Source organism: Dermacentor variabilis, chromosome 2, assembly GCF_050947875.1.
Source record: "Dermacentor variabilis isolate Ectoservices chromosome 2, ASM5094787v1, whole genome shotgun sequence".
Taxonomy (NCBI): Eukaryota; Metazoa; Arthropoda; class Arachnida; order Ixodida; family Ixodidae; genus Dermacentor; species Dermacentor variabilis.
In genome coordinates this window covers 225,475,692-225,498,498 of record NC_134569.1, presented here as the reverse complement: position 1 = coordinate 225,498,498, position 22,807 = coordinate 225,475,692, and the positions used below count along the sequence as shown (strand labels likewise).

Below are 22,807 nucleotides of genomic sequence, written 5' to 3'. Positions count from 1 at the left end.
CAGACGGCATTTCGCTATCACAGCGGCGCCGCTCACGACCTGAAATAGTCCACGTTGTGCGACTCAAGCCGTACTACCAGCGTTAATGAACTTTGGGGCTTCGCGTGACTGACCTTTGGACTTTGTTTTTTTTTCGTTGTTTTGTTACTTCAGTTTAATAAGTGTCCTTTTGTGTTTCGCTCTCTTATATTTGAAGCATCGGGACTTTTTAAGAGGGGGGTATTGACACGTGTACTTATCTTTATCGGGCAACCACGTTTCGCCGCCTAACAAATGTAATCGCACAGCGCGGGACGCGCCTGCATGTATCCGAAGTTTCTGGAAAGTTATCGATGCTTCTATCCGCTGTCTGTTGGCGACGAACCTAATGTTATCTGATTTCATCACCTGACGCGAATGGTGTAGAACTTTGTGGAAGGCACACGGGTCCGAACGATTAGTCTGGAACATTCGACGACTGCTCTATAAAAGCCGACGCGCTTGACCTGCTGATCAGATTTCCGACGATCGCCGACCGTGTTCGCCGCTATCGTTGTGCTATAAGTGTAGCTTGTTCTTGTGGGCACAGGCCTGCCCAACAAAAGTTCGTTTTGTCTTTCACAGTACTGCTACTGTGTTCTTCAACGTCCCCACCACGTGACAATATGGGTAAATAAAATCGACATATGTCATGTGATAACGTTTTTCTATGCCTGGTATGAAGCCCAAATCATGCGGAAGAGCTTATATTTTTTTCGCGTTCTGGGGTCGCAGAAGAAGAACCAAACAAGATATTGAAAAATCTCTAAAATAATATAAAATGTGAGGTTAAACTTTGTATTCTGCATGAATTTCATCTAGTCAGCTTTATTGTTAGCGATGGTGCATTTCTCAACTGCATCTTCCCATGAGTTTGGCCGCCCTCTGTTTGTGCAGAATGCGTATAATTCTCTCCAGATGACCCATTTTGCATTCCTGTTCAAGAAAAATCTAGCCACTGCCGTCTCAAGCGAGCTGATGAGTTCATGACGAGGAGCGGAACCGTATGGGCGCTAAGCTATCGTGGTTGGTACATTCCTGCGGAGATCCTTTTCTAAATACTTCAATAACACTTGCACCCCCGTAATATTTCGGTCTGTCTTTCGATGTAATCATGCTTTCAAGATCTCGATTCCCGGGTTAAATCTGTGTGAGTTATCTTTTTTTCTTCTCTTTTTCTTGCATTTATTGCATTAGTATTTCATTACGGTATGTATGGTCGTCACTGTGCAGATGGTATAGCAGCTAATGGGGTAAAAGAAAGAGATCGCTTGTATGTGATGCTCCGATCGGCTTATTTTATATAAAAAGAAGTGCGAGAAATGTCCCTTGGCTAACATACTTCATCGATTCGATGTCTGCCGCGCTTGATCCCTGCCCATTGCAGGTGCTGTGCGCGAAAACATGCCTTTCAAGTGTTGCTGATGCTCTTACGCCTGAAACAAGCTTGTAGAAGCATTCGAACGCTCGGAATCGACAGACATGCCTGAACGAGTCTCGTCACTTGCGTGGTGGAAAGAATATTGCCCCCCCATGGGCAGGATATGCAAGCGCCACCCACCGTTGGCGACAAAATTATTTGAATAAAAAATTCACACGTCGAGCATAACGCGTCGCAGACTGAGTCCCCGGTGCTGTCGGATGAATTTACTTTCGTCACCAACATATCCTCGAGTTGCACAAGAATGATACGTTTTTATGTGCTTGTGATGACTTGCGCTCTGTTTATATTTCGAACTTCCAAATGAAGAAGCTGTTCTTGGCCAAGGAGCAAATAAAAAGCAACAAGCACTGCTTATTTCTGTCCAAACGGACTGAGATTTGTCAATGTGAGCGTGGCGAAATGCATGAAGGAGCGAGCCACAACTTAAGGAAGCTTTCTAAGCAAGGCTTGTTTGTTGACCTGGCTTGCATGCTATCAGGCGTGCTTCACTTCGGTAGAAAATCGCCGTCTTCTTGTAAATGAAGGTTGTCGAGGTCTCTGTTTAAGATATAATGCGTGAAGCGTGTGCTTAAGCAGCTTCTTCCGATTTTGCTCTCCGTATCTGACTTCTGTATTTCGCACTCAGATTTTGCTGTTCCCCATGGGAACACTGTGATTTCGCAACGCAGGAAGCAGTATATAAGGGTTAACGCACTTTGAGATGGACTCGTGCCTGCTCGCTTTGCATGTTGCGCGCAGACGCGGTTATAATGGACCGACTTAGCGCAATTCGCATAGAAAAAACTACTACGCATTCGTCCGTCCTGTTGCATTGGTTTCACTCATGGTTCCATTGCAATTGTATCCCACCAGATCGCAAATTCACGTAATTTCACTCAAGTCATGCGCAGCAAGATCCACCTCCCACTTCGACAGCTTGCGTCAGCTTTATGAATACAAAACTGTTTACTTGAGCAGGACTTATCACCCTGCTTGTTTTCGCTTTATCATGAAACAAACGGTAAAAAAGAAGCCTGGTAGTGATTTAGACAGCAGGCAATTGGTCTGCTCTCTAGTTTTCTGTAACTTCTTTGTTGTCATTTCTTACAAAAAAAATGTTTTTACGGCTCCCTGGGAATATTCTTTGTAGGATCGTCTTGTCTGTTTGCCTCCATCATAGATAGCACGTAAAACTTCTAAGGCATGCCAACAAAAAAAACATGGCTGGGCAATCTTTCACTAATATAAACCAATGGCCAGGAGCTCGAGAGAAAAGCGGCTATACTGGTGGACTTGCAGTGGTAAAACCTACATCAGCGAAGAGCTAAGTCACTGCGTCCAGACAAAGTTATATCTACATTTCATTGTGTGCGAAATAAATTTATTTAAATAAATTTATGCCTCAACGAAAACCTCACCAATTTATACCTCACCGTCTTTCTGTCACGCCCATTTCAGGTTTCGTGCAACCCCGTGTCCACAATATCCGAAGTCGCGCAAGTGGTGCGTTTCGACAAAATGCACGAAGTCGCCATTCAGAACGCTTATCATTACAGCCGCATGCTCAACTGGACTGACAGCAAAAAAGAGGTCAGCCTCTCTCAGTTGGAAGGGTTTGAATTGACTAATGCATTTCCAAAGCATTCGGCCACATGTTTGGAGAGGAAGAGTGGCCAGGTATAATCCTGCGATCAGAAAACCACGCAACATGCGTGGAGTTCTCTCCCAACTACACCAATACCATACAGTTTCCTGTAGCACCGTCTCCTTGCAACGAACCACGGCCGAACATTCCAACGTAATTTATTGTCTATTCCTTTTCTATTGCAAATCTACAGGGATTAGCCTTGCTCAAGGAACACATTTGCAGAGGCACGTTCCGCATACGCGTCTCTTCCGCATACTTAATCTCATAGTCTTGCTATAATTATCGGCGAGCAGCTTTTCGTGAGGCATTTAACATTGCCCTCCAATCATAGCTCAGAGATGTCCGCAAAGCATCGGTGGTTTGGCCTTCGCTAGCTCATACACACGTGAATTTTTAACAAGCCTGATGTAGCGCTCTTTCTCGTCAACTTATTGCAGAGTCAATTAAAAACTCCGTATTTTAAGTCTTTCATCTTTTCATTTTCTTCATTCCTTCCTGTCACCCCAAAAATGTACAAGAGCTAGCGCATTATACTACCTCAAGTTACCTTGAAAAAGTATGGGATCATAAGGGTTGTAAATATTTTGCTAGTAACTGTTCCGTGCAAGGAGATGTTGCATCTACTCTCATTGTGCACTTTAAGTAAACTGTAATAGAAGTTAAAACACATAATTTGCAAGGGCGCATGACACAGAGTGATACTTATAGGGAAACAACCATTGAAACACAGTGAAGAAAAGCGAGTGCTTATTTCGCAGATTGTGTGAATAATCACAAATAAAGTGACACACCGACTTATCAGACAGTAATTGTGACATTTCCTTTCAGTGTAATAAAGAAATACAGAATTTTAGCGACAATGTCTCAAGTAGTGAAACCTCTGGATAACATTTGGCGCGTCTTGCAGCGAAATGTAGAGACAGAATGGAAGATGTTGACAGTAGTATTACAAGCACAAGACCTCCGCGATGGTCCTGCACTACGCTAGCGTGAACAAACCTCAAGAAATACCCGAGGATAAAAGCGAAAGCGACGACAGCAACCGGTGAGCAGACGGATCCGGCGCTCACCTGTGCGTCTCGGAGGCGCTGTCGCTGGGGGCCGCCGGGGAACAGTGTGCGCGGCGGTGGTTTCCAGCGGAACGTCGCAGCGGCAGGAAGTCTCGGGTCGTCGCGGGTGATAGAGGCGCGCCGACGGAAGGCGGACGCGGCTCGCGCTGTCGCCGCAACAGCCCCGCTCGTGCACGCGCCACTTTCAGCCCGTAGCTACGCGTAACCGAAGGACCCCGCGCTTCGGCTCAGGCAAATTCGCTAAAGGGTTTACTTGCCTTCACCGCTTTTGGATAGGCACGTCCGAATGTACAAAAAATATGTGAGCCCTTGTTTGCAAGAACAGCGGTCACTCTGTGCCGTCTTGCATATTGTAAGATGGCTACAAACAGCGTAGCGGAAGTGCAAGCAGCAAATTGCAAGCAATGCATGCTGTTAACCCTCGCCTCTCCAATTAAATTTTTTTACTCTCATGTATGCAGACTGCCTGTCGACCTCGTGTCTGCTGTCAACCTATAACTGAGAAAGCTACGAGCATATTTTAACGAAACGCCGACGCCGACGCTCACCACAGACCGGCGCCCTAAAAAGCATAGACCATTTTAGCAAAACTGTTGACACGGCCCACCAGAAACTGCAAATGCCTCTGAAAGAAAATGAGCAATTGCAAAAAAGACAATTAAGTGGGGCAGCATAAACCTCTGTTCTCAAAAAAAAAAAGAAAAAGCTGGCGGATTGCCAAACAATTCTGAAATTGGAGATAGAACCTCATTAAAGTCCTGAAGAATACTGGTTATCCCATCGGACAGCAAATATCCTCAGAGTACGTCGATGTATCACAGGGTTTAAAACGAAGAAACAAATATGACAAATATAACCGATGATATATGGCATGTAAAGGCGCGAGGATCAATAAGGCCAAAGAGCGCCAGAAAATTGTATAAGGTATGCGATAGGGTGGCAAATGAGAAAAAGTAGATGTAACTTGACTGTATGGCGGCCTAAAATATTCGCTGTAAAATGTGTAAAATATCTTGTATATATGCTATAAATATGAGATGGGGTGTCAACTGTGAATATAATATTGTCACATGGTAGTGAGTGACACGAACACAGTCGCAAAGCTGTAAATGGCGAAAATAAATATTTAATCGGAGAACTTGTGCCCTCAAAAGCAAGTTACACTTTAAGTACAACAATAGCGGCGAACACAGTCGGCGATCGTCGAAAATCTTATCCGCGGGTCAAGTGTGTCGGCTTTTATACATCAGTCATCGAATGGTCCAGAGTAATCGCTGGGGCCCGCGTGTCTTCCACAATGTTCTACACTATTCGCGTCCCACATACATGCTATCAGATTACACAAGGTTCGGTGACAGAAGGCGGATGGAACCTTTGATAATATTCCAGAAACTTCGGGTACATGCAGGCGTATCCTACGCTGTGCGATAACATTTGTTATACGGCGAAACTTGGTCGCACGATAAACAAGTACACCCCCCATCTCAATACCCCCCTCTTAAAAAGCATCGACCGATGCTGCAAGCAAACGAAAGTAATAAATAATAACACCCGTAGCAAAGAAACAGCGAAATAAGGAAGTTCATCAGCGTGCGTAAAAGGGCGTAAAACGCACCACGTGGACCACTTCAGATCGTGCGCGGCGCCGCTGTGAAAGCGAAATGCCATCTGGCACGACCTCATAGTCCAGCTCGCCGATACATCGGATGATCTTGTAGGGTACGAAATAGCGTCGCAATAGTTTCTCACTGAGTCCTCATCGTAGTATCGGGGTGCAAACCCAAACACGGTCGCCAGGCTGGTACTCGACGTAGCGTCGTTGGAGGTTGTGGTGTATGCTTTCGGTAGGCTGCTGGTTCTTGATGCACAGGCGGGTGAGCTGTCGGGCTTCGGCGCACTGCAGGTAGGCCGCGACGTCAAGATGCTTTCCTCGCCGACGTGCGGCAGCATGGCGTCGAAAGTCGTTGTTCGGTTCCTGTTGTAAACCAGCTTAAACGGCGTGATCTGTGTTGTTTCTTGTACCGCCGTGTTGTAATCGAAGGTTACGTACGGCAGGACAGCATCCCAGGCCTTGTGTTCGACGTCCACGCACATTGCTAGCATGTCGGCGAGGGTCTTAGTCAGGCGCTCCGTAAGACCATTCGTCTGTGGGTGGTAAGCAGTCGTGCTCCTGTGGCCTGTCTGACTGTACTGCAGAATGTCTTCTGTGAGCTCCGCCGTAAGGGCCGGTCCTCTGTCGGTGACGAGGACTTCTGGGGCGCCATGTCGCAACAAGATTTTCTCGACGAAGAATTTCGCCACTTCGACGGCGCTACCTTTCGGCAGAGCTTTCATTTCAGCGAAGCGGGTTAGGTAGTCTGTTGCCACGAGGAACCACTTATTTCCGGTTGTTGACGTCGGAAAGGCTCCCAACAAGTCCATCCAGATTTGCTGAAATGGTCGACAAGGAGGCACGATCGGCTGTAGTAATCTCGCTGGCCTTGTCGATGGTGTCTTGCGTCGCAGGCAGCCTCGGCATGTCTTCATGTAACGGGCGACGTCGGCGATCAGGCGCGGCCAGTAATACCTTTCCCGTATCCTCGATAGCATCCTGGAGAATTCGAGGTGCCCAGCAGTCGGATCATCATGCAGAGCGTGCAGTACTTCTGCACCCAGCGCTGACAGAACAATAAGAAGGTAGTTGGCCCGGACTGGTGAGAAGTTCTTCGTTATTAGTAGGTTGTATTGAAGCTAGAACGAAGATAATCCGCGATTAAGTGCCCTAAGGACAACGTCGGTGTTCCCTTCCAAACGTTCTACGAGACTTTTTAGCTTCGGGTCTACTCGTGGCTTTTAAACGAAGTCTTCCGCACTTATTATTCCAAGGAAGGCGTCGTTACTCTCGTCAATTCACGGTGGCGGGTCGATGGGGGCGTGTGATAGGCAATCGGCATCAGAGCGTTTCCGTCCAGACCTGTAGACTACAGCAATGTCGTATTCTTGTAGTCTGAGGCTCCACCGCGCCAGCCGTCCTGAAGGATCCTTTAAATTTGCTAGCCACCACAGCGTGTGATGGTCGCTGACGACTTTGACTGGCGTGACACATAGGTAAGGGCGAAATTTTGCTGTAGTGCAAACGATGGTGAGGCATTACTTTTTGGTCGTAGAATAATTGCTTTCCGCTTTTGACAGCGACCGGCTACCGTAAACTATCACCAGTTCAAGTCCGTTTTTCCTCTGTACTAGAACGCCACCGATGCCTATAGCTACTGGCATCAGTATGGATTTCTGTATCGGCGTACTCGTCGCAGTGCGCAAGTACCGGTGGCGACTGCATGCGTCGTTTGAGTTCTTGAAATGCGTCGCCCTGCGGCGTTTCCCACTTGAACTCGACATCACATTTAGTTATATATGTCAATGGTTGCGCGATGCGTGAAAAGTCGTTGACAAAGCTACTGTAGTAGGCACACATGCCGAGGAATCTACGCACTGCTTTCTTGTCGATCGGCTGCGCGAACTTTGCGATGGCGGCTGTCTTCTGTGGGTCGGGGCGCACTCCAGATTTGCTGATGACTTGGCCCAGGAACAGAAGCTCATCGTAAGCGAAGCAGCACTTTTCCGGCTTCATAATGGGCCCTGATGACTTGACGGCCTCTAGTACTATCGAAAGACGCCTAAGGTGATTGTCGAAATTTCCGGTGAGGACGACGACGTCATAAAAGTAAAAAATACAGGTCTGCCACTTCAACTCTGCTAGCACCGTGTCCATGACGCGCTGGATCTTTGCAGGAGCCGAGCATAGTCCGAATGGCATGACCTTGAACTCGTAGACGCCGTCTGGCGTGATGAAGGCGGTCTTTTCGGGATCTCTCTCGTCGACTTCTATTTGCCAGTAGCCAGAGTTGAGATCCATCTACAAGAAATATTTAGCGTTGCAGAGCCGATCGAATGCGTTGTCTATTCGTGGGAGGGGGTATACGTCTTTCTTAGTGATTTTGTTCAGTCGATGATAGTCGACGCAAAAACGTAGGCTTCCGGCCTTTTTCTTCACTAAGACAACAGGAGATGCCCGCCGGCTTTTAGAAGGCTGTATGGTGTCGCATATGATTTCCCCGACTTGTTGTCTTATAGCTGCACGTTCTCGCGTCGACACTCTGTAAGGGCTCTGGCAGAGTGGTTAAGCTCAGCTCTGGAAGTTTGCGTCGCCAATTTGGGCTTTGATTGGGGACAATATATGAAGTGCAGAGTGTTTCTAATGCTTTAATAACTTAAACGTTACATGAAAAAATATTTCTTACTTTTCCAACATATAATGTGCGCCAGAAATACCTTGCGAGAGAAGAAAACTAATTTAAGCGGCATGCATGTTCTTTTAGTCCACCAGGTAGTATCGCACACGCTAAAACAAATTGGTGAGAACGCGCCGTTTATTTGGTGATCGTAGCTTTGCTCTGATCGCTTGATATGCACAGTAATGTCCTCGCACAAGTAACGCGAGTCTGGTCCCGCACGTTGCAGCACACGTACGTGAATTGTTGCTCGCCTAGTAAAGTAAAGCTTTATGTATCTCTATTTTTGTAGACTGAAGTCTATGGCATGTCTACAGACATATGTCTATAGACTATATATAGACATGTGTATCGACATTCCATAGACTTCTGTCTACAAAAATAGAACTCAATACAGCAGTTCTATTTTTGTAGACAGAAACCTATAAATGTCTATAACCAAATGTTTATAGACTAGTATAGACGTTTCTCTATAGACATCCCATAGACTCCAGGAAGGAAGGAAGGAAAAAGTGGAGAAGGAAGGCAGGGAGGTTAACCAGTTTTGCCTAACCGGTTTGCTACCCTACACCTGGGAGCGAGATGGGGGGATGAAAGATGGGGAGAAGAGATAGAGGGCACATAACACGGCACACACATCGTTGGTTACAGTCTGTCACTCTTGTGCGGTACGTGACATCACTGTCACAGCCGCTTGTCCAAGCCCGTATCCTTCATAAACCGAAGTAGTCCCTTCGTCGCCTTCAGCTGCGATGACTTCAGTCGGCGATATGTGAAAATGGTTGCAACTGACAATGGTCTATTGTCAAGGTGCGCTAGAACGGACGCCATGGACTGTCTCTGAACATTATATTCAGGACAGTCGCACAGAATGTGTTCCAGCGTCTCCTCGCAAAGACAGGCATTGCAGAGAGCGTTGTCGGCCATTCCAATGCGAAACGAGTAAGATTTCGTGAAGGCCACCCCTAGCCATAAGCGATAAAGCAGGGTGGCCTCACTTCGGCGGAGTCCGGTTGGCATACATAGATGCATCAAGGAGGGCAGGTCGTGTTGATGATTGCTGCGGTTGGTCTGGCTGCTTGGTGTGCACCATAGAGAGAGCGTGATCTCCCGTGCAAGCACTTGAAGTCTGCTGGCTGCGTCGGACCGTGAAAGTGGTATGGCCTCTTCCTATGTGTCTTCAAGAGCTGTCCGAGCGGCTTTATCGGCGTCTTCATTTCCGATGACACCGCAGTGACTTGGCAGCCACTGAAACGTCACGTGATGTCCTTTCTCATGTGATGTATGGAGTAGGCATCTAATATCGAATACGAGCTGTTCGAATGGCCCGCGACGCAGAGCTGATAGTACAGATTGTAGGGCTGCCTTTGAGTCGCTGAAAATTGACCATTGTCGAGGTGGTTCCCGATTGACAAAACAAAGTGCAGCTCGAAGAGCAGCTAGTTCCGCAGATGTAGATGTCGTTGGGTGGTCAGTCCTAAAGCTGATGGTAATACCTCTTTCTGGGACGACTACAGCACCGGACGAACACTGGATGTTTGTGGAACCGTCAGTATAAATATGTGCACGGTCTGCGTACCATAGACTCCAGTGTACAAAAATAGGTCTATATAAAGATTTACTTTGCAGACTGAAGTCTACAACATGCCTATAAGCAAATGACTATAGACTATCTATAGACATTTGTTTATAGACATTCTATGGACGTCAGTCTACAAAAGTAGAACTGTATATTCTTATACACGTTTCTCTATAGGCTACAAACATGAATTTTCACTAATTTACAGACAGTTTATTGAGTGTCTATAGACTCACACATTTGTAAATTAGTCTACAAAAAGTCTAAGGTCTCCCGGCCACGGCGGCCGCATTTCGATGGGGGCGAAATGCGAAAACACCCGTGTGCTTAGATTTAGGTGCACGTTAAAGAACCCCAGGTGGTCAAAATTTCCGGAGTCCTCCACTACGGCGTGCCTCATAATCAGAAAGTGGTTTTGGCACGTAAAACCCCAAATATTATTATTAAAAAGTCTAAGGTCATAAGTCCATAGGCTGTCTGTAGGAAATTCCTGCAGATCCGTCTGTGGCTAATCCATAGGCTTTAGCCTTACACTATTTGTCGATAATTGTCAATACAGGGTGTCCGAGCTAACATAAATTCAGGGAACCTGTTCAACGAAGAATAATGTAAAGAAGACGGTGCCGTACAATCCTAATTTAAGACTTATGGTGTTCAGCCGTCAGAGATCTGACCTGTAGGTCTTTTTATAATAATATATCTTGTTCTTTTTAAATATTGTATTTTCATTGTCCAGATTAGCTAATATAGACGGGATCGACACTCTATATACTAGCTATGTAAACCACACGGGTTGATAAATACGTTTCGGTTATATATAAGCACTCGCTGCTGCGGTTGTTAATGAAAAGTCTATTGGAAATGTCTATAAATATGTACTGCATCCAGCATGCATATGGGAACATACCTTGTGAACTGTACATAGAAAATCATCCATGCGGATGGAATCAGTCGAAGAATCTCAAATGCATGTAGCCATGAATTTTTATGCAAGACTGCATGAGTATTTGTGCACGAGCACATTTAAGGTATATTAAAGTTGCGTGCAATGCATCCGGTTGGACTAATCCTGTTAGCTATCTGTTTGCTAGCAACATTTCTGTTTACATATGCCGGCAAAACATTTTTTAAATGCATATTATGTATGTTCACGTGTTGCTTCTCATCTGCACTTATGCATAAATGTCGACAGCTTAATAATGCTCATGAAGCAGCTACACTCTCATATGTTGCGTAAACAGAAAAAAATTGAAGCAACTCCACTAGTGCTGAATCATGCAAGGCAAAAAAGGAAACAATTGCACCGGCATTGATTAACTCTTTTTTACTGCGCGATATATTTTTCTTAAAATGCAGGTCTTTCGCTATGATCGAAAGAGGCTATGTACAGATTTACAGACTGCTTCCCCTTGGCAAGCAAGGCCGCCTGGCCGGCCTCAACCTTCGTGTCATATGTTCCAAAGATGCTGCAAGTGTATGCTGCAAATAAGCAGATGTAACAACGTGAGGCAAGAATAACAATTGTGTACTTTGTATGTTCATTAAGCAGCTTCATATATTTACTTAAAACATTGAAGTCAATACTCAATGCAGTTTAAGCATGACTAATGGCTGCTTGTGAATGCAAATCAGTACTAGTATGCAATGTTTCATTTTATGGCATGATGAACAATTAAACAGTCCCAACTGCTGCTGGTGCTACAGCAACAGTACGTTGCTTTTAAGACAAGTTCATATATGACACAGCATTGTAATTATCCCAAATTATCTCTATATCAATTGCTGAAATAAGGTTACCGAGTTGGCCTGGCTGCATTTCCTGGCTGGTAATTAAATATGCCCACGCAGAAGAGTGACTGGAGTATTCGTAGTATCATGCCAAAGATTGTAATTTATTTTGTTTATTACACATATAATTGTCTTTCTCATAATCTTAAATAAATGGGTCATTGGTCATAACTTCAACAGAACGCAGATGGATTTGATTGTATTAATATGGCCACTTTGTTTCTTACAGGCACTGAGGCCTCCTGGGCATGCTAACAGGTTTGCAAATTAGGTACACCACATGGGCAACCGAAAGATCACGCGAGCACATTGTGTCATGGCACAACAGCTATGCACCTCCTAGGAAACAAAACGGAAACTATAGTTCGGATTAATGCTATCACAGTAAATTGTTTAAAATGTTCTCAAACATAAAATTTTTTTCTAGGGTTTCGAGGTTCAGAACCTTTAGTTAACGCAAAAAAAAACAAATTGAGTGAGAAATGCCATGTCAGTATGGTTGACTTCCATGTTATTCTTTCAATAAATGGGACCAAGGGAGGAAGAAGAAGAAGCTGACTAGTGCGGTCGTGCAAACATCGGCTCCCGCTTCGTTCAATGTTTTTGCGCCGAATTTTTGTGCCACCCCTGAGAACCTGGTGTCGATCGACGCGTGGTATCACAAGGATTACGTGGATGCCCATTTTTTGCCGCTGGGTACATTTTTCTCCTGTTTGCAGACTGTTTTCTGCGTGCCACGTAGAAAAGGTGCCAGCCCCTGACTCGCGCTGTAGGCCTAGGCCTCGCGCGCACGACGGAGTGTAGGCATGGCCTCCGGCTTAGCTGTTGAAGGCATGGAGATCACCTCGGAGGAAGATATCGGGTGGATGACAGCCATCACTCGCCGAAGGAGACGCGCTTTAGCCGCTGGCGGGAAATCCGTGGCTGTAAAGGATACCAACCATGGCGGGAAAGGTATTCGCCGCACGGCCCCCTCGCAGAACGTGCTTAAGCGCGTCGCAACCGCCTCTAGGATCCCGATGCTACCGAGGGATCACATCAAGATAGTTGTCCGCCCACGCGGTGGCCTCGACGTTAAAAAGTTCAGCCTGGTACATCTCTCCAGAGCCCTGGCCATGGCGGCAGCCTTAGCGCCGGAAGACACGACGGAGGAGACGTACTGTCCGAACGGCTGTCAAAACATTTTGGTGGTATCGACTCCGCGGGAGGAAAATGCGAGAGCTTACGCCAAGGTACGCAAGATCCATACGAGGGATGGACCCTTCGAACTGGCGGCCTACACCGCAGCCGGAGAAGATACATGCAAGGGTGTTGTTCGCGGTATCGCCCTGGACATTAGCGACGCGGAACTGAAAACCCTTTTCGTAAATCACCGAAATCCGGGCCTCCTCGAGGTACGTCGGATCAAGCAAACTACAACGGTGGTGGTACTTTTTGAAGGACAAAGAGTGCCAAAGCACGTTATTTGTGGTAACGTACTCATTCCCTGTAACCTCTACCGACGACAGATAGATGTGGGCTACGGCTGGGGTGAAATCGGACATAGATCCGACGCGTGTCCCAATCCGTCAAGTGTTAGTAAGTGTAGGGGCTGTGGAATCGCTTCCCCACTTGAAGATCATCATTGTGATCCCAAGTGCGCTATTTGCTGTTGCGCACACGCAACTGGGGACTGAAAACGCAGTCGAAGATTCCAGATGCCTTATATTGTGAGGCAAAGGCGTCGAAGGCGCGAACGACAGCAAGCACGCTATACACAGGTGGCCGACGACTGACGACAGCGACGATTCCCAGCGCAAAGAGGTCATACAAGAAAATGACGCCAACTTGCGCTCTCGCACGAGACGACGCTCCAGCTCACGAGGGCGCTCCCGCTCCAGGGGGCGTTCTCGATCCACAGGACAACCCAGCTCTGGAGAATCTTCTGGTGTCGACCCGCAACCCCGAGGACCTGGGGCAAGATCGAGGTCCCGTTCACAGTCGACCCCAAGAGCGACCTGGGCCGGTCATGTCAAGAACGGAGGCCTTGGGAAACCAGGACAACCGACAAGGGCAAGGTCTAGGAGTACTAATGGTAGCTAGGGCACAGCCGGGACGTGAGTCAAATCCCCGAATATTGGTATTAGAATCAGAAAATCGTAAATTAAGGCAAGAACTGTCTGAGCTAAGGGAGGCTTTCAAATCCTTTAAAGAAGGGTCCGAAACACCCCGTAGTCAGATGGAGACAACGGCTCCAAAACCCTTGGTCGGCAAACCTAAACGTAAAGCCCCCCACCCTGTTCCCATTAGCGAAACAGAGGAGGAAGATTTAGAAACCTCTGAGGCAGAGGAGATGGGAGAGAGTGAGGCACCCGCAAACACAAAAAAGTCAGAATAGCCGCAAGGTTAGCAACAATAGACAGGACTCTGGCGAAAATCATGCAGCTCATCACTAATCTAGCTGCTCGAGTGGGTCAACTAGAAAGGCCCAAAGTTAAGGCAAAGGCAAGCGCAGCGGCTGCATCGGCAGCCCACGGAGGCACAAACGGTAGCCCGAGCGCGGACTCTAGGGGTTCGGGTAGTCAACCAATGGTATCCTAATGGCTTCAAACGACAACAATAACATTAAAATATGGCAGCGGAATTGTGCGAGTTTCCGAAGGCACAAGGCTCCCCTGCAGCAGCTCATTAGATCGGCCAAAGTTAAGCGGCACGTTATTCTCTTACAGGAGGCACTAGCTAAGGAGGATATCTCTCTACCGGGTTACAACTCCGAAACCTTGACCATTCCAGGGGGTCGGGGAATAGCGACTTTGGTTCGAAAGGGTACCTCCTATGAAACTCACGAGCTTCCCAAGTACAAGGTTTATCTAGAAGCACAATTGATCTAACTCATCCTGAAGAACAAAAAAGCAGCTAACGTGTATATTGCTAACGTTTATAGTTCTCCGCAAGATAGGAAAAGGAATTTTAAGACGCTCTTGGGCCGCATTTCCAGTAAGGCAGATACAGCCCTACTCGTAGTGGCTGGGGACTTCAACGCTCCCAACAAAGAATGGGGCTATGGTCATCAGAGCGTCAAGGGAACTAATTTAGCAACCACGGCAAGTGAAATAAATTCGCTCTTATTACAGCTGCTAACTTCCCCACGAGAACTGGTACCTCCACTACCGGAGGTACAGCCCCGGATCTAGCATTCCTTCGGGGAATTGAAGGCTCGTGGGACAATCTGCAGGAGAATTTAGGAAGTGATCATTACATAATTGACGTCTTCTTACAGACGCAACCACCACCACTAAGGAAATATGAGTACGTGGACTGGGATCTCTTTCGTAGGTTGCGTAAGGAAACCAGCATAGATGACGAATCTTATGAGGAGCTTTTAGATAAACTAAAGGCAACGATTAAGAAAGCTACTAAAGCAGTCTCAACAGAAATCGAAGTCCCAAAAATGAACTCCAAGCTAGCTCACATGCTGGAAGCGAAAAATTCTCTTCTAACCAGATGGAAGAGTCACATGCTTAATAGAAGACTTAGAGCCAAGATCGCCCAAGTTAATCGTGATATCGAAACATACGCGGCTCAACTTTCACGTCCACAATGGTACGAAACTTGCTCAGAAAAGAGTGCAGATTGCGCAGAGGAGGCAAATGGAATCTATTGAAGAGCCTACTTGATGACAAGCTCTCCAGAGGTACTACAAACCTCGCCATAAACAGACTCGTCAATAAACAGATATCTATAGGGCGGACATCAAGAGAGGTCGCAAACGACCTCGCACACAAGTACCTGGCACTTAAATATGAATTTGAGAACGAAGAAGTAAGCGAACCTTACTCCGGAATATCGCAACCGGACTTGGACAGTGACCTCGCTGCAGCTGAGATAAGGCATGTACTCTTTAATTTAAATGGGAGATCTGCGCCAGGTCCGGACGACATCACAAATAAACTTGGACCTGGACGATGATACCATAGACATAATCACGGTCAAAATTAATAGTCGCTGAAGATCCGGCACTGTCCCACCGGAATGGAGGGAGGCCAAGGTGACGTTTATACCAAAACCCGGCAAACCACTAACAAAGGAGAACCTCAGGCCCATATCACTTTCATCCTGTATTGGCAAAGTAGCCGGACATGTTATTCATAACAGGATATTAGAACACAGAAAACCAGGAGCTTTTCAGCCACAATCTCATAGGCTTTCGGAAGGCATTATCCAGACAGGACGCCATGCTCATGATCAAACAGGCTATTACTGACGACTCTAGCAGGGACCCGAAGGGCCTCCTGGGTCTGGATCTTATCAAACCATTCGATACGGTTGCACATAAACATATCCTACCTGAAATCTCAACCTTGAACCTGGGAAGCAATTTTTACAATTATGTGAGGTCCTTTTTAGCTAATCGGACACCTCGGGTCAAACTCGACATAGTCACAGGCGGTCCATACAATTTAGGTAACAACGGCACACCACAAGGTTCAGTATTGTCCCCACTCCTCTTTAACATTGCCATGCACAGGCTCTCGGAGAAATCGTCCAAAATCCTGAGCTTGGGACACGTCATATACGCTGACGATATCACAGTGTGGGTCCCAAGGGGGTCACTCGCAGCACTAGAGCAGACACTACCGGCAGTGGTAGACACCACAGAATCCTTCCTTAAAGGCACCGGACTCAGCCTATCACCTAGTAAATCTGAGCTGCTGCTCGTTAGACAGGGAAGACAAGGTGTTAGGAACCTTGTGCCTTTAGAAACTCTGCCAATTAAAATCATATACAACACAGGATGTGTCATACCCAGAGCAGAAAAAATTAAAATTCTGGGTCTTTTCATTGACGCAAGGAGCTGTAATGCTACGGCCCTGAACCATCTTACAGGTCAGGCCAACAGTACTTTAAAGCTCCTGGGCAGGGTCTCAAATGGAAATGCAGGCCTCAAGGAGGACAATCAGATCAGAGCATATCATGCATTTTTCATCAGTCATGTGACGTACATTACATCATACCTGAACTCGGGGAAAGAAGAGAAGGCTAAGCTAAACGCATTTATGCGCTCCGGACTCAAAAGGGCTCTGGGACTCCCGCACGGAACGAGTACCGAACTCCTCAACAAGTTAGGACTTTATAACACTATAGATGAGCTCATTGAGGCACATTCGATGTCAGAATTTGCAAGACTCTCCAACACTAAGCCAGGGTGCAAAATTCTAGATGAAGTCAGAATACTGCTTCGAAGAGGAGGAGGAGACCCAAGGAGGGGAAGACACAGTTAGTTGTAGACCCCATACCTAGAAATATTCATCCTGTACACAACCAGGGCAGAAGGGACGCCAGGGCAAAATGCATTCTGGGTAAACTGCACCAACAACACAGCTCAGCTCTTTTTGTCGATGCAACTAGTTATGGATCGGGCAACCTTTACGCTATTGCCGTGGTCGATGAGAGCGGTAAATTAATAAGCGCGGCGTCATAAGAACGAGCTCCATTCATGCGGCGGAAGAAGCAAGCATAGCACTTGTAATTACAATGAGTAGAGGCTCCACGATTTTCTCCAATTCCCATACAGCTATTAGGAATTAATCAGCCGGCTTCATCTCAATGGAAGCACACAAGTTACTTATACACAGTATTAATACTCATAATTACGATCAACTGGATAGCTCACACCTAGTCTGGTTTCCGGATCATCAGGGCTACTCGGTCAGCTCCAATGGTTGCAATCCTAACGAGCAAACTCAATCTGCTGTGCGAGATCTCACATGCCGCGCATCAGTTCAGGAACTGCTCCAGGATGACTGCGGCTCCTGCAAAGACCCACTTACTACTTTTCACGAGATCACCTCACACTATAGGGACGGCAGCAGCTTTTTTCCTCCCCCCCATCAGAAGCTCAACTGAGCTCAGGCAGTCCACATTAAGAATGATTCAAACTAAATCTTATCCGACACCTTTTGTGCTTACCAAAGTGACCGGGATTTTCCCGCGGAATGTAAAAGTTGTGGACACACTCTGTGTCTATTTGATCATATGTTCTGGCTGTGCCCCAACCAAAGGGCTTCGGATCTCAACAGTGAGGAGGACTGGAGTCGGCGCATATCCAGCGACGTTGTCCAAGATCAGCTCCTGGCCGTCCGGAGAGCTCACGACATCGGGAAAGCCTTTGGCCTACCGGCGCCTACGTGAGCGGAGCCACCGACTTAGCCTGGAGGCTTGTGCCCTCGGACCCTAGTTTCTCTGGACTAAAATAAAGTTCTTGCCATGCCATACCATGGGACCAATTTGCTTCAAATTTTTATGAGGTGAAACGTTTTAAAAATATATCTAAGAAAGAGATTTTCTGGAAAGATTGTATGACATATAACAAGACAGCATACATCTGTGGTCATTTGAAAATTCCCCAATCTTTTTCCAAGCCTTCCCTGGCTGTTTCCATGAAATTTCCCTGGCAATCTATGACACCCGCAGCTTAAGTGCAATAAAAAAATATTGTTGTTTAATGCTTGCCTAGTACTGCCAGTCCATAATATTTAGATAAAACGAATAGCACGTCAGCCAATTGACATGCAGTATTAGATTCAACTGAATTGAATCCCTTGTTTATTAAAGTGGACAAGGACTTGGGCAAGTACGTAATTGATAGCCACACGAGCACAGCATGGAAGACAAGGAAACAGAAAAACATACGTAAAGAAAATTCAACAGTGTGAGGGAAAACTATTCAGAGTTACTTTTACGGTTCAAAGAGAGAGAGAGAGAGAGAGAAAGGGCTCTTTATTAGAAAAACAGAGAATTTTGCCGGCGCGTATATAACCGCTGGCATGCCACTCTGTATAGGGATGGGGAATGGGATTAAAAGATTCCAGAAAAGAGTGGGAGAAAAACAGGATAAAAATAAATATGAAATGTCCGTGTTGACCTGATAGTAATATTTACAGGTGACATGGCGGGTAAATTTAGGCTTTTGTATAGGAAGGATGCAATTTTTAAAGCTTTTCCATTTGACCAATTTCTGTCAGGTATTTGAACAATAAATCCAAAACCCGTCGCTGTTTTGAAGAGCCGGGCATTGGACCTAAGAAGCTCGGTAACGTTAACGGTTCGTGGCAAATCATGTCCATTTGGTGCTGAAAAAATTATCTCTCGTCGCGGTACGCGGGGCCTTCTAGTAATATGTACTCAATTGTCTCTAAGTTGCGAATAGTAGTTTTATATATACTTTTCTCTCATCACTTATGTATCAAGTTAACTTGATTTACCTCTGACAAAAGACTACATGGCAATATGAATCAGTAACATTATGATGTTTCGTTATGTTACAGTATGATGAGCAGTTAGACAACCGTAATGGACGCCGGGGCCAGCAACGTTACGTTTCGTTTCAAGACAGGTTCATGTGACACACAGTGTACTGATAAAAATAAAATAAATGCGAGAATCCCAAGCGATACCTATAATAATTATTGCTGAAACAAAGATGCCCGGCTGGACTGTGCACACTTTTATGGTGTTAATGCAATATGCCCGTGCCGAACGAACATGCTCAGCATAGTGACTGCAGTTTTGAACAATCATGTTAAGAATTGCAATTTATTTCCGCTTAGAACAGTCTGCAATGTCTCTTCTCATACGTCGATATGAATACATTTGCCCCACTTTCAGTACAATGCACATGAATGGGGGCGTATTAGTAAGGTTACTTATCAGCTAAAACATGTTACGATCTCTTAGGTGTGTTGATAAGGGTAGAACAAGTGCAATGTCCACTAAATTAGCTGAATAATCTGTGCGTTACCTACTAAGAAAAGACCACCGAATGGATAATTTGGCTCTTTTTTCTTTTGTACAGCGCATGTAGCATAGAGTCTGTCCAAGACGACGGCACTAAATGCAACAGTAATGAAAGCCGGAACACTTACTACGCACGACAACGGTTAATACCATGCACGACTGGCAGAATGCGAATCTGGGCTAGTAGCTGCGTAGTGATTAACAGCACGTAAACTGCATAACGCCGAAGCATCGAAAGGCGCTCAACGCTTTTCAAATAACCCGAAAGTTAACTTCTGTTGCTAAACTGTTCATAAAAGAGACAAAAAAAAGAAATCTTCGAACTATCGTCAAACGCAATGCCTTCAGTTTGAAACGTGTAAAGGTGCTTCCCCGAGCGACCAATTTATTGTTCTCTAGTTTTTCCGCCCTAGTTGCGAAGCTGCGGGTGACTGAGCTTATCGCAGGGGCATGCTCCAAAATATTTGTGGTTGCACGTATTTAGATTGGGTGAATCTAGATATTGTTACGGAGATGTTGGGAGTATAGAAGATTGTATTTACAATATATATACAAAATGAGTCAGAGTGGTTAAGATGACTGACCACCAGCAACACGCAGCAGCCAGCGTCCCGCGATCTTCTTATTCCTCTCTTCGTTCATCCTTCCGTAACAATATTTCTTTAGGTCTCGTGTTTCGCTTGCGGTAACTTCCCAAAATTATTTAGATTGGTTGCCAGAAACGTTAAAAATACTGCTATTTTTAAACTATACGAAAGTGGAAGTGCACACACTGCTGATGCATGCCCCGCAAACACTGCCTTTCATCCGAGTACGCTAGCATTTATTCAACTATGCGTCTCTGTTTGAGAATTCCTTGTGCTAACACAATTTCGAGATATATACTTACAGCGTGTCACAAGAATTTCACTACACATGCAGGGCAGCATTCATCGCGGCCGGATCGAGCGCCACGAAATGAGATCTACCACACTGGTTGCCCAACACACACAATCCGCTTAGTGGCAGCTCAGTATCAAGGTAAAACATGGTGTACTTTCTTTTTCAACAACTGTGAGGCTAAAATCAACAAGCGTGAGCGATCGCTTGCCATAAAACATTCCGTATTGTAGAAGATAGAACAAGAGCGCGTTACCAAATCATGAAAACGATAAGCCGATACTATGCCCGGGTTGCCTACGCTACATGCAGCCGGTTCGCGCTACGAAATGCGCTCACCTAATCATGAGCTATTGACAAAACGTCTTTGCTAAAACTTACCATTCAGTGTAGTTGACGTGTCATGCCACAAACAAGATACGCATACACAGACACCAAGGTTCAGGCAGACACCGCACACCGCTACAAGCGTACATGCCTGGCCCACTCGTTGTGAATTCAAATTGACGCGGACAGATGGTGCATCGCCGCGCATGCGCAGAAGCTCCGCGCGCCGAGGACGTGAGCGTTCCGAGAAGTCCGAGCGCCGTTTCCTTTCTCATTTTTGGGGTCTCTTTCTGTCTCTCTGTGCGGGCCATGCGCGCGGAGCGGGTTGCTTTGCTTTTTCATTTTTCTTTTTTTCTTAATGGATGAAGGAAATGTGCTGGCAAGTTGTATTACAAACGCTGTGGGTTGTCGTATGAAACAGGGACGCACACATCGATTAATGCGCTGTTCTCAAAAGCTTTTACAGGGCCCTTCAGCCGCTTGCATTATCGCCACGGCGATGAGTAATACAGCGCATTTGTAGCATATCTTCCAGCGTACGGCCAAATGTGATAACCGCACGTACGTTAGTGCAAATTTACCGTTCCGATGATAGGCCAAAGCAATCAGAACAGCAATGAGGTACTCATATGTGTGGCCGCGCAGGCGTACCGCCTACGAAGCACAGCATGGGCTCAGAAAATTTGGCACATATCTTAAGTGAATGAGAAACTTTGATGAGTTTATAGTGCTAGATATCAGTGAACGAAAAACCACCCGATGTTAGTGATGCAGCCGAGATATGAGGACAATGTGAAAGGTATCTGAGAATCGGATGACACACAATGCGCACACCACATGCGCGACATCGTTTCATCGCACACTGACGAAGTCTGCGTTGTCAGCTACAAACATTACGAGTCTCAGTGCTGTTAGCTTGATGCCTGCTTGGAATGCACTTATAGCTAAAGTCGGCGTTCCTAACATCTATTATCAGGATTGAATCGGTGTTTCGCTTTCTTTATTCTACTGCCGCAACAGTGACAACTGACAACTGTGAATAATGCCTTGGTATTGCCGAGAGCGACTACGTAGATCATATTATGTGGTCAACATATGCGAAGGTATACACTATGTGTGTACTAAAGTCTACAAATAGGCTGTACAGTAATCTCAGCAGTATGTAACTTCAGTGCCTTATATCAGACGCAGCTACGTATTATCCACTGGTACCTGCGCTTGGTTACAGTGTACACAGCTTGGGCCGAGATTAACGACTTTTTTCTATTGTCAATCAATAGACGGCATGTAAACGTGAAGCAATAAGAATTTTTCAGTAACGGCTGTTTTCTACTTCATCTGACGCCTTACCACAATCAGTATACGGGCTGTTCGCACAAGTTAACATGGCCTTTGATGACGTCCCACCCTATCGCTTTCAACCGCGGTAATATAGGAAACCGTGGAAAATAATTCGAATTGCAAAGAAGCATACGGGGTGTTTCACTTAATTTGAGCCAGACTTTAAAATATGCAAATGCTACGTAGCTGGAGAGAACCAAAGTAATGTTGTTTGCCGTCGCTCGGTGATAGTCAGATTACTTTATTGCATTCCCCCTGATTATATAATTAGTGTTAATTAATCTCTCAATTAGTATAATTAGATGAGAATCCTCAATGATAAAATTGTAAAGCAACATGGGAAACTCCCAATGCAGCTTTATGATGCTCAACAGTTGCTCCATAGAAGTGTTTTTGTGAGCGTGAAGAAAGCCGCGATTACACGCAATTCGCCTCGAGCGACCGGTCGCGCAGCAATGTATACAGATTGTACTGAAGGCACTGGGCAGTGGGCATAGGGCAGGTGAAAGAGAAGACGACGAGAATTGCTTGCTTCCCCGTTTCGATGCAGCACCGACCTGTTTAAGCCTACCGCTACAACCTATAACTAGTGCTGCTAGGCGAACACCCCCCATTGTACTATATATATATATATATATATATATATATATATATATATATATATATATATATATATATATATATATATAT

At 45.8% G+C, this 22,807-nt stretch overlaps 1 protein-coding gene across 1 annotated transcript in view; it reads right to left on the bottom strand.

The window, feature by feature from the left end:
- Positions 1-4,216, bottom strand: part of LOC142573132 (melatonin receptor type 1C-like) — a 67,776-nt gene extending 63,560 nt beyond the window's left edge. Inside the window, exon 1 of the mRNA XM_075682666.1 lies at positions 4,160-4,216. The gene's annotated coding sequence lies outside the window, so the exon portion shown is untranslated. The remainder of the gene's footprint in view (positions 1-4,159) is intronic.
- Between the last annotated feature and the right edge of the window lie 18,591 nt (positions 4,217-22,807).